This window comes from Chionomys nivalis, chromosome 6 (assembly GCF_950005125.1).
Source record: "Chionomys nivalis chromosome 6, mChiNiv1.1, whole genome shotgun sequence".
NCBI classification, from domain to species: domain Eukaryota; kingdom Metazoa; phylum Chordata; class Mammalia; order Rodentia; family Cricetidae; genus Chionomys; species Chionomys nivalis.
Window position 1 is genome coordinate 9,232,860 of NC_080091.1, and position 12,011 is coordinate 9,244,870.

The 12,011-nt window shown below is 38.0% G+C and overlaps 1 pseudogene; it reads left to right on the forward strand.

Moving 5' to 3' along the window:
• The first annotated feature begins 7,421 nt into the window (after positions 1–7,421).
• On the forward strand, positions 7,422–7,895 carry LOC130875364 (serine/arginine-rich splicing factor 3-like; annotated as a pseudogene).
• The last annotated feature ends 4,116 nt before the right edge of the window (positions 7,896–12,011 follow it).

Consider the following 12,011-nt stretch of genomic DNA (forward strand, 5'->3'; position numbering starts at 1 on the left):
CTGTTATCAGAACTCAAGCTTAGCACAGTCCTGCTGGCTCAGTCGGTGATAACTGGAAAAAAACAAAAAGGGAGAAACAGACTCATCGTAGGTATCCTGTGACACTTACATTACATCAATATGGAGTTTTCACATAAGAAATAATGAATAAAAACATAAAGTAAGATGTAAGAGTCGTGTAAGATGACTAACCCTGATGACCTCATTTTTAACCCCAGGACCTACATGGCAGAAGGAGAGAAACAACTTCACATGTAATAAAAATAATTCAACACATTTTAGCTGGGTACACACATGCTGGAACACATGTCCACATATATGTGACCACACATGCATATACAAATGTAATAAAAAATAAAAAATATATAAGGCCTAAATTCCATTGTGGAGAATGCTGTGATCTATGGATGCATTGGACAGGGAAGGAGTCCCTGGGAGGTTAGAGGAATATGTTCAGTTTTCGGGGATGATTCCTTCATTACTATGAATAAATACTACAGAGTCTTAGGAAAGCAGGTGAAATACAAATTTTGGCTTTGATTGCAGATATATACATATTGATTACATATATGTGTATTATATATATATAAATATATATGTATATTATAATATTATATATATACACTTTTTTATACTCTAACTATAGAAGAAGAAATTGGCATCTTTTAAATACATTGTGCTAGTTAGCACCCAACGAACTCTGAAAACCCATCTATTAGCTCAAATAAGTCATCAGTATGAGCCAATTGAGGAGAGAGAACAAAGCACTGAAACTTTGTTCAAGGAAACAGTGTAAAATCTAAGGATAATGGGCTTCCAATTGAAATGGAGGTATCAGAAAATAAGCTTGTGTCTAAAAACTTAATCAGTATATATTTAGCAACTATAAAATATTTTGCATGAAAACTCATTTTTAAAGGTTGGTCATTCCATGTAATTGTCAGAGGATTCAATAATATGAGCAAAGGATCAAGACCATGATGAGGAAACTCACCACAACAGCTTACCTGAACTAATGGGAGCTCATTGACTCTAGACTGACAGTGGGCCATCCGGCATAGGACCAAATTAGGCCCTCTGAAGGTGGGTGACATTTGTATGGCTGGGATAGTCTGTAGGGCCACTGGCAGTGGGATCAGGATTTAAGCCTACTATCTGAACTGGCTTTTTGGAGCCCACTCTCTTTGAAGGGATACTTACCCAGCCTAGATAATAGTGTGGAGGTCCTTGGTCCTATCTCAAAGCAATGGGCTAGACTTTTTTGATACCCCACAGGAAGCCTTAATCTTGCCAAAAGTGGATGGGCAAGGGTGGGGAGGGTGGAGGGAGGGAATGGGATTGGTATGTAAAATTTCAATTAAATAATAAAAATAAAAGAAAAAGAATCTTTGAGGATAATGTCAAAACCAAGCACTTAAAAACTCCATATTAAGCCGGGTAGTGGTGGCGCATGCCTTTAATCCCAGCATCAGGAAACAGAGGCAGGTGGATCTCTGTGAGTTTGAGGCCAGCCTGGTTTACAATAGCTATTTCCTTTACAAGCTCCAAAGCTACAGAGAAACACTGTCTCAAAAAATTGTTTTCTAATGAATATCTTCTGGAGTGTGCTTGTTTAAGTGAAGGCTGGAGAGATGGTACAGTAATTAAACTTTTTATTAGTGCAAAAAAAAAAACAAAACAAACAAAAACAAACAAACAAATTCCATATTAAAATCCATGTATTCATTGGAGCATTCAGAGGTGGAAATTTACACACAAGGACCTGCTGGTACAAGTGAGCATACACTTGCACCTCAAAATGTGCTGATTAGTGGGTAAGGAAGTTGCAAAGAGATGGTAACTTGTATGATTGAAGATTTATTCCTTGGGATCAATAAAGAGCAAATCTTTTCTTTTCATCACTACCTAAGCAAATCTTCTCAGTACTAAAATAGCTGCATATGAAAACATGAGAAAAACAAACAGCCTGAATTATGTTATTGAAAATATGCATTTTTTTTCTTTGAGTCTTTACCTTGAGTCTCTCTGTGTGTACAGTTATGATGCATGTTCTAAAGTAATATCCCTGTACATAAGAATAGGAAATATTCTGAGAAAATTTAATAAGGGAATACAAGAAAACATATGAAGGACATTCTGAGAACTGGAAGATTTGGGAAATATTAATAGTTGTATACTGCTAAATATAAGGAAAGATATAAGGCAGGACTTTATTTATAAGAAAAAGCAAAATTAAGAAAGCTAGTGTTTGTCCCTCCAGCTGGGGTATCCTGCTGTCAGAACCCCCCATGTTTATGCCAGTCGCCAGACAAACCCACTGAGTCTGTCATCTGTGCCCTGAATAATCCAGACTAGACACCGAGAATTGTGCTTTCCTACTCTGCAGGGCATTTCTCAGTGCATCCAATTAGACAAACAGGATAACCAATAACCTTTTCCTGTTACCTTCTTTTCTATTAATTATAATGTCATTAATTTTGAAATCAGTATACAATTCATGTACACAAGTTTGATCTCACACTTTCTTTTCTGTTTTCTTTTATAAAAACCTACAAATAATCAGGAAAGCTTAAATATGTTCAGTGGTTCAGCAATGATAATTTTCATTTGGTAGTATTTAATTTTCCAAATATCCTGAGATTTCTCATGTCTTTTCACTACCAATAAAACACGTTATTCTTATTCCTGCAGAATGGCCGTATTTCATTCTCTAATATTTTATGTAGCCAATATCAGTATCCTGATGATTTTGTCTCTTTGTTATGCCTCAATGAAAAGATCACTTCCAACCCTGGAATATCTGACTTTTCAAGTTCAACTCATTATTACCAACTGATTAAGACAAAATGTCTGTACCAAAGTACTGGCCAGTTAAATGATGGAGATGTGTACACCTGGAGAAGACACCAAGGGAACGCTAATTCTTCTGCTTATATGGCAAATGCCAAACATCTGTTATATCTGAGGCACAGTATTAAGAGGGTTATTTGTACAGTAATTGGCATTACCTTATTTGGTATTACACTGGTACATTAGGTTAATAAATGTATACTGCCTTTAAGATAAGAAAAATTTTTAAGAAATGATTACTTTCAAATTATGTACTTACCTAGAATGTTTTAATTCAAGTAAACTTCAGTTTCATGCATCCATACAATGTAAATGTACATATTTTTGCTTTATACATAATGTATTTATATTACATACATATACATATATATTCCACATCGTGTTTCTATTTCTTCAGCATATTTACAGCATACAAGTACTTATGTACAATTTTTTAAAGATTTATTTAATTTTAATTATGTATATGCTTATGTATCTTTGGGTTTTTCGTGACCTTGAGTACAGTGCCCATAGGGGCCAGAAGCGGGCATCAGAACTCCTGAACCTGAGGTTGTAGGCAGCCTAATAGGGAAACTTAACTGAACTCTGGTCTTCCATGCATGCTCTTACATACGGATATCTCCCTGGCCCCAAACAATGTTTTGTTTTGTTTTGTTTTGTTTTTTAAGAAACAAAATACTAACAAAAAGAACAAGAAAGATATAATAAAAAAGTATCAAAGTATTGAGAAAATGTATATCTACTGGAAATAGGTGCCAGACAACAGTGCAAAGAATTAGTGATGATTTAAGTCCCCTATTGGGTACTTGGAAAATGTTAGATTTAATTCTGACAAGACATTTTGTGGAGATATTGTATACACATCTGTAAATATGTATGTGATGATAAATATCATTTATTATAACTGCAATGGAAGATTTCATTGAATAGATTGTATCCAGGATCTTATGAAGTCAAGAATCATAGAGGTGTTTAAGTTTTTGGTGATAAAGGAGTTGAAACAGAAAGTTCAATCTTAACCATTCTGGCTTTAAACCAGAGATTAGAATGGCTATGATATGAATAATAAGTAATTAATGATAGATGAGAATGAAATATTAATGTAATATTTATTTGTAACAATGCCCTTAGACCTAGGCTAGAGAATCCTCTCCCGGCCTACATATTTCATTAGAACCATCTCACTGCCCATCTGTTGTCAAGCTCTGGTAGCCCTTCTTAGTGACCTGAGCCACTACTGCTGTGTCTGGGTCTATACTGTCCTGCATACAACCTCATTTAGCTTCTGCAGCCTTCTGGAGCCTCCTAGGCAGCAGCACACTCCCTAATGTTGTCCCCGTTAACAATGTCAGCTGGGTCATGCCCAGGGGATGGTCATGGGTAGCCTTAGAAGGGATGATAATGGTTGTCTATATGTGTGTAAAGGATCCCAAAAGTGCCACTGAGGACAATCCTGGAAAGAGAAAGGGCAAAGTGCTAGAAAATCATCTGGCTATGATCCAGAGGCCTTCAGGCAACTCTCTCTGTACTTCAGGTCCCAAGAAGTAAAACCAGGATTTTCATGCATTCTACATTGAAACTCCAACATAGATCTCATTAAGAAGGTGTATTTGTTTTACCAGGAGAAAAAACAATTAATTTTTATTAAATTTATTAATCTTTCTATATTTGTATTGAGTTTTGTGAATAATCGAGGATTTTTACAAAAAATATTACTCTTCCTGTTTAAATCTGTTGTTAAATACACGTTTGGAAAGTGTAGGGCACACAGCTATTGCATTAGTATGGCTCAGGAGAAAATGTGTTCCCTTTCGTCCCTTAATTATATGCGATCTATATTTCATTTAACAGATGTTTTATGAATTAATGACATGCAGGAGGGATTCAAAGTTGAAGCTGCACATGCAAGATCATGCTGAAAAGCAAATGCTTACAATCTTTAAATGTCTTTCTTGTAGGCAGGTTAATGCCACTATGTAAGAGGAGGGGGGCGCTTGTTTGTCCCAGCCACCCAGAACTAAAATAGCCACACAGAAATTGTATTCATTAAAACACTGCTTGGCCCCATTAGCTCTAGTTTCTTATTGGCTAACTTTTATATTAATTTAACCCATTTCTATTGATCTGTGTATCACCACATGGCAGTGGTTTACCGGCAAAGATTCAGCATGTCTGACTCCGGCAGCTCTATGGTGTCTCACTAACTCTGCCCTTCTTTCTCCCAGCATTCATTTCCGTCTGCTCTGCCTACCTAAGTTCTGCCCTATCAACAGGCCAATGCAGTTTCTTTATTCATTAACCAAGAAAAGCAACACACAGACAGAAGGACCTCCCACACTACCATTATAGCTCAATATAACCAATTTTAGTTTTCCTATAAGTTACCATCAAACCTTTTGCCAAAGTTACAGAAAGTTACTGATTGTGTGTTTTCAAAAATTGATTCTTATTCTTTTTCTTTTTGCTCCTAAAACACCCTTTCTGTATATATTTGGTATTGCCTTATAAATAATATCAAGAGTATATCTAGCTAAACCAGAGATTGGGATGGCTAAGATATGAGTGGGGATTATTAATTAATGATGGCCATGAAGGAAATATTAGTGTAATACATATTTGTAGCACTGCCCTTTGACCAAGGCTAGAGAATCCTGTTCTGGCATGCACATGATGAGACAAGATAAAAAGACAAACATGAAAGCCAAAAAGTATATAAATAAGAAGGATAAAAAAATAAAGACTGTTTACATCTTCAGAGAAAAGAAGAATGGTCATGTTGTGAATATTTTCCTCTGAACCAATAAAAGTTGCTTTTAATGTGTAATAACACTTGTCACTTACAGGAATGAGTGTTGCCAGGGAAATCTCATGGGAAGGAAGTTTAGATGTGCTTGAGAAAGCAATTGATGAGAAACTTTACTAGAAAAATGGAAGTACATGCACAAGGCTTTTTTCTTCGCCACTGGCCTCTTTGCTCTTGGACAATTTTCACTTATATACAATTAGATATATTAATACCATACTATGTTTGTACCATTCAACAAGAATAACCTTCCTTTGTGACTGTATTTGCAGGAGGAAAAGTTTTAACGAATTTTCTTTTCTCATACATTGACAAGATGGCCTCTGGGCCTTTCAGAGACAGGGATCAAGAGACTTCCAAGACAGAAAGAGCTCTAGTCAGGAAAAGGCAGTTGTTCAGATGACAGTTTTGTGACCATAGCTCACACCCTCCCTGAGGGGTCATTCACTGAATGTGGGAGTGGTGGACTTTCTGACAACAGAGAAAGGTTTCTGAAGGCACAATCTGATAGGGCATCTCTTGGGTATATTCCCAAGAGTGGTATTGCTGGGTCCTGGAGTAGGATCAAGGAAAGTTAGTTCAAAACCAAATATGCAAAGATTCTGAGGCACTGTTGGCAGTGCTCACCCATGCTGTGCACACAACTTCAGGGTTGCTTTGGTTCTGAGCACCCCATATATTTACCTCACACTGTGCACGCCCTGACACCAAGCAGTACTGGCAAATGATGCCCAAAACACCTTGGTTCAGATGGAAAATGAGCATGTTATACTCTGCAAGGATTTTATTGTACAAAGAATGTTTTCTGCTCCTCTAGAAATATTAAATGATTTATTTACATACACAGAGACTTCTAATATTGATCTACCAGTATTCTTCAGTGTATAAGTATGAAGGTAGCTATCTTTAGACTATACCATTACAAAATTTGTGATTTTTAAGAATTTCTATTTGAGGGGCTAGAGAGATGGCTCAGAGGGTAAGAGCATTGCCTGTTCTTCCAAAGGTCCTGAGTTCAATTCCCAGCAACCACATGGTGGCTCACAACCATCTATAATGAGGTCTGGTGCCCTCTTCTGGCCTGCGGGCATACACACAGACAGAATATTGTATATATAATAAATAAATAAATAAATAAATATTTTTTTTTAATTTCTATTTGAGTTGAGTTCCTGACTTGAACTACAAGTATACACACACACACACACAAAATCATTAAATGAAATTTGGTTTTGCATTAAGTAAGAATTTTCAGCAATTTAAGAAATGTCCTTAAATACACTTCTGCCATTTTGTTCATGCATTTATGTGAATCAGCATTCTCAGCATAATTATTACAAAATAAAATATAAATGAGCTCTAAGAAAAGCATTGGAGATGCTCTATATCCTTAGTTGTCAAGATTTGGTCCAGATTTAATACTTCATGTAAAGATAAACAAATTACTTCCACTGTATCAGAATGAAAATTAACTCACATTTTTAATCAACAATAAGAGGATGCATATACTTCAAACTTATTTAAAATACGTTTATGTTTTATCATCAGTAAATGTTTTAATTTTTTATTACATTGTATATACTACTATGCCTAGGTCATCTGCAAATTTTGAAAGTAAAGGAGATTGTGAGGAGAAAAAACTCCAAGAGCCGCCATTTCGTAGACACCAGGGGATCGAGGTCATCTGCGGAAGTAGATCGCGGAGGGCGGGTGGGCCTCGTCAGAGTGTTGGGATTTGAGCTGTGGTTCTTGAACCCAGGATCTCGAAATGCATCGTGATTCCTGTCCATTAAACTGTAAAGTGTATGTAGGTAATCTTGGAAACAATGGGAACAAGACTGAATTAGAACAGGCATTTGGTGTGTGGGTTGCTCGAAACCCTCCTGGCATTGCTTTCGTTGAATTTGAGGATCCCCGAGATGCTGCTGACGCTGTCTGAGTGCTAGATGAAAGAACACTATGTGGCTGCCGAGTAAGAGGGGAGCTGTCGAACGGTGAGAAAAGAAGTCGGAATCGTGCCCCTCCTCACTTTTGGGGTCGTTGCCCTCGAGATAATTACCATAGGAGGAGTCCTCCACCTTGGCGAAGATCTCCAAGAAGAAGAAGCTTCTCTTGTAGCCGGAGCAGGTCACTTTCTAGAGATAGGAGGAGAGAGAGGTCTCTGTCTCGTGAGAGAAACCAAAAGCCGTCTCGATCTTTCTCTAGGTCTCGTAGTCGATCTAGGTCAAATGAAAGGAAGTAGAAGACCAGTTTGCAAAAGAAGTGGTGTGCGGGAAGTAACTTCATTTGACAGGAGTATGCACAGGAAGTTCAAGTTTTGTTTGAGACTGCATAAGCTTGGTGCATTTTAAAGATGTTTTAGCTGTTCATGTTCCCTTAAGCAAGATTGAATTTGCTTTGAACTTTAGTTTTTCATAGACTGAAATAAACCTAGATCCCGCCCAGTTAAAGTGTGGTGTACTAATGATAAACCACTGATGGAAATTGACAAAACTAGTTTCTTTATTAGCTGGGACACAGTCTGGAGCTGTGGGTGAAATGACAAGCAGTCTGTAAAAGCCGCTGTTAACACAAGTTAACAGGGAAAGGGTGGGAACTGCACTCTGAAGGCTTTGAAAGCGGTTCCTCACTGATTGCCATCTATGGAGGAAGCTGTTTGTAACATTCTTTATTTGGAAATGGAAGACTAAGTTACCAGCAGGTTTAAGGGTACATTGTAGAGCTGAACCTTTGAGTTACTGTGCAAGATTTCTTTTTCATGCTGTCATTTGTAATATGTTTGTGAGAGTCCTTGGGATTAAAGTTTTGGTTACAAATTGTTGTTTAACTTGAAAGCCTGTTTTTCCTTACACACTCAACTCTGTGATCTTTGTATACAGTCCAAGTATAACATTCCTATAGGAAGCCATACTTATATTTTCTTGTAAAGTGCTTTTGGGTTAATAAAATACTGGCCTAATTGTGTAGTAGTCAGTTGAGCAAACCCACTGTTACCATTGTTATCCCTGGGAAAGCATTTGGTTACCCAGTTCTTTCTTTGTAAGAAACATAACTGAGAGGCACTGGATTAGTGAAGAATTGTTTTTTTTTTCCCTTTGGCTGTCACCTAACTAAGATTTAGTCATTTTTTAGGAGTTGAAGCCAATTCAAGGTTATGTCACTAACATTGTAAAATAGCACCAGTGTGGTATTGTAACTCTTTAAGTTGCCCATAAAAAGTAGCTTTTATCTTCAGCATGAAAACATTCAACAAAGTTTAAAAATTGATTTCATTTGATAACTTGAGGTCTTGCGTGGGATTCCAAACTGATCATGATGTAAAATCTATCTTATGACTAAATGTAACGATGCACAGTTGACTATGGAGGCACGCATACCCTGTCTCTGAGAAATCTGGAGGAGTTGTGCTTTCAGATTTTGTGTGTGTGTGTGTGCAATTAGATTAAATCATAATGCAACAGTAAAAAAATAAAAATAAAAAAAACTCCAGGAATCTCTGATATAGAGAATAATGTGTAGACAGGTTTGGCAGGCAGGAAGAAGAATTCCACTATAGGATGTATACAAGTAGGCAACTCAACCTGTCCTACAAAGAGAGTAGTATTTCTCTCCTTCCCCTGTCTCAGCATGACTCTCTCTACATATTTTTGTTCATACTCTCACACATACAAACACAAGCTTGCCTTTTGCTCTGAATTTGAGTTCATGATACCTAAAGCTGTATCAAACGATAAGTAGGACAACATAATAATGACTGAGGGATCAACTCAGTGCTGTTGAATTCTGGAGTGGTAGAGAGAACAAAATGAGAATGGGAGTGGAAAAGCACAAAGTGGCTTCCCCTACCCTGAACTCCGCCAGTCCTATCTCAAGATGCCCAGCAAATAACCAGGAAACTTCTCTGAGATGCTCTCCCATTAGAACACTGCTGTTAGACATTAAATAGGACCATGAGTACAAGGACAGATCAAAAAATTTTGCACATAGGCCATGGCCCTGGGCTCAGTGAAAAGTCAGCACACTGCTCTTATGAACTGAACTCCACTCCGTGCCTGCCTTTCTTTACATTTTGTTCTTTTACAAACCTATGTTCTATTTTTTTCAAGAAACAAAGCATTGTGTGTATGTATCTGTGTGTGTGTATGTGTCTGTGTGTGTGTGTGTGTGCACATGTGAAATTATGGTATGACAAAATATTTTACATTGCCCATCAAAACCAAAAGTGTTTACTAACTGGCCCTACACAGAAAATCTTAAACAGTCTGAAGCCTAGGACTCAAATTCCTGTGGAAATATCCAGGCATGAGAGAAGATCAGAAAATACTCTCCAGGCAGATCTTGGCCTTCATCTACAACTCCTTCTGACATTTAAGGTAGACTGGGAGCATGGAGAGAATAAATGCTTTTCTATATTTACTCTTTGCTTGAGAAACAACCATGAAGCTCTTAAATGTCCAATAAAACACTGCAGAGTACACTAAGCCACAATTTCTGCACCCTTTGCAGTTCAGTTTTGACTCTCTAGAAAACTCCATGGAGCTCTTGTTAAAGGGTGGATCCCAAATTCCACCCCAGGGATTGCATGCCCATGGTCTGCTGCACTTTGCATTGAAATCTGCATTTTAAGCTCCTTGCTGAGGGACCTGATGCAAGTACATGAGAAAGCATACATTTTAACAGTAGCAAAATTTGGATTTAGGATGGCTTAAGTGCTTGAGAGATGGCTTAGGTGTTAAAAGTGCATGAGCACCTGCTGTGCTTGCAGAGGACCTGAGTTGGGTTTCTGGCACCCATAAGAGTCAGCTCACAGTCTCCTCTAACTCCAGAGAACCATGTCGCTGGTTTCCATGGATACCTGCACTCACTCGTATGTAGAAAATATACACACATACGCATAAAGTGAATTTTGATAAAAGACTGGATTTATTTAAAGGAATTTCAAATCCAGACTGTGGGAAGATGTGGCTTAGCCTAACTCCCTTGCATTGGGATATAGGGTCATATTGCTTTGGGGTTGCTGCTGTTCTTATTGTTACAACAAACAATGCCTAAGGCAACCTAACTCTACAGAAAAGAGGGGAATTTCTCACTCAAGTCTGGGGGCTGCAGTTCCAAGACTGGGGATTCCTATTTGTTTTGGCCTTTGGTAAAGTTCAAGTACTGAGTGATTGCACAGCATGGGACCACATAGGAAGGAGTTTCCCAAGAAACAGGAAACCAGCAAGTGGTTGAGGGTAGGGACTGACTTCTAACAAGGGTTCACTCTAACCAACTTTTCTGACTGCAGCTCCCAGGAACTTCAGGAGTTCATGGTTGCTTTGACCTATTAAGCATCCTCTCCCTTTGAAGTTTTCACAGGATCTCCACATTCAACCCATATGCAAGGTATCACATTGATGAACAAATAAAAAATATAACCCGATGGAATGTATTTATACACGAACTGTAAAAAACTGATTAAAAATACACAGGGAAAATTTGCTTAATGCCAGCTGAATATGTTTCTGACCGACAACAGAGAATGTGAGAATTGTAGGAAGAAATGCATGAATGGGGTCGACACTGTCGTCATTATAGTGAAGACTTGAAGAAAACAAGGGCAGAAGTCAGAGAAAGATCTCAGAGATGAATTCCAGAAGAAAGATACAATCAATGTAGATGTTGCCACATTCAAGAAATAAAATAGTAAGGCCTGGTGGTGGGGAATATTGATCAATCATCAGTATGTATACAGAGAACCATGGAGTTAGCTCGGTCTAGCTGCATTGAGAGACATGAGTCGTTGGTTTATGAGATTAGAATCCATGGCCCTTGAGGCACAATCTGCCTTCCAGTTCCTGAGAGACCAATGCACTCCCTCAGGCTGTGAAGAATTCAGGTCAGTTTGTGTTTCTCTGCATCTTCCCTTGGTAGTCAAGGAAGTATGAAGACTTGACAGGATAATTGGTCTTAGACATTAATCTTGTGGACCTTCTGTGACTTGCAGGCTTCACTGTGTCCTGGCAACTACAACTGTAGTGATTCTGGTAATTGCCACTGTATTCTATTTCTGATAAAGGTATAACAATCTGATTGCTCTCAACAGAATCGTCACAGTCTCAGGTGTACTGTGGCCCCTTCAACCGAGCCGGATTTTATTCCTTGAAGCAGTTAATGGTAAAATTGGCCAGGCAAGTAAGGGCAAGTGCATGCCTACACACACACACACGTACACACACACACACACACATGCATGCACGCACACAAATTACTATGATCAACTTTCCACAGATTTCCATTTTGTAAAAAAAGAAAAGGTATTTCCTTCCATGCAACAATCTGGGCACAGAGTGGCATATAGGATGAATGTCACCGGCCT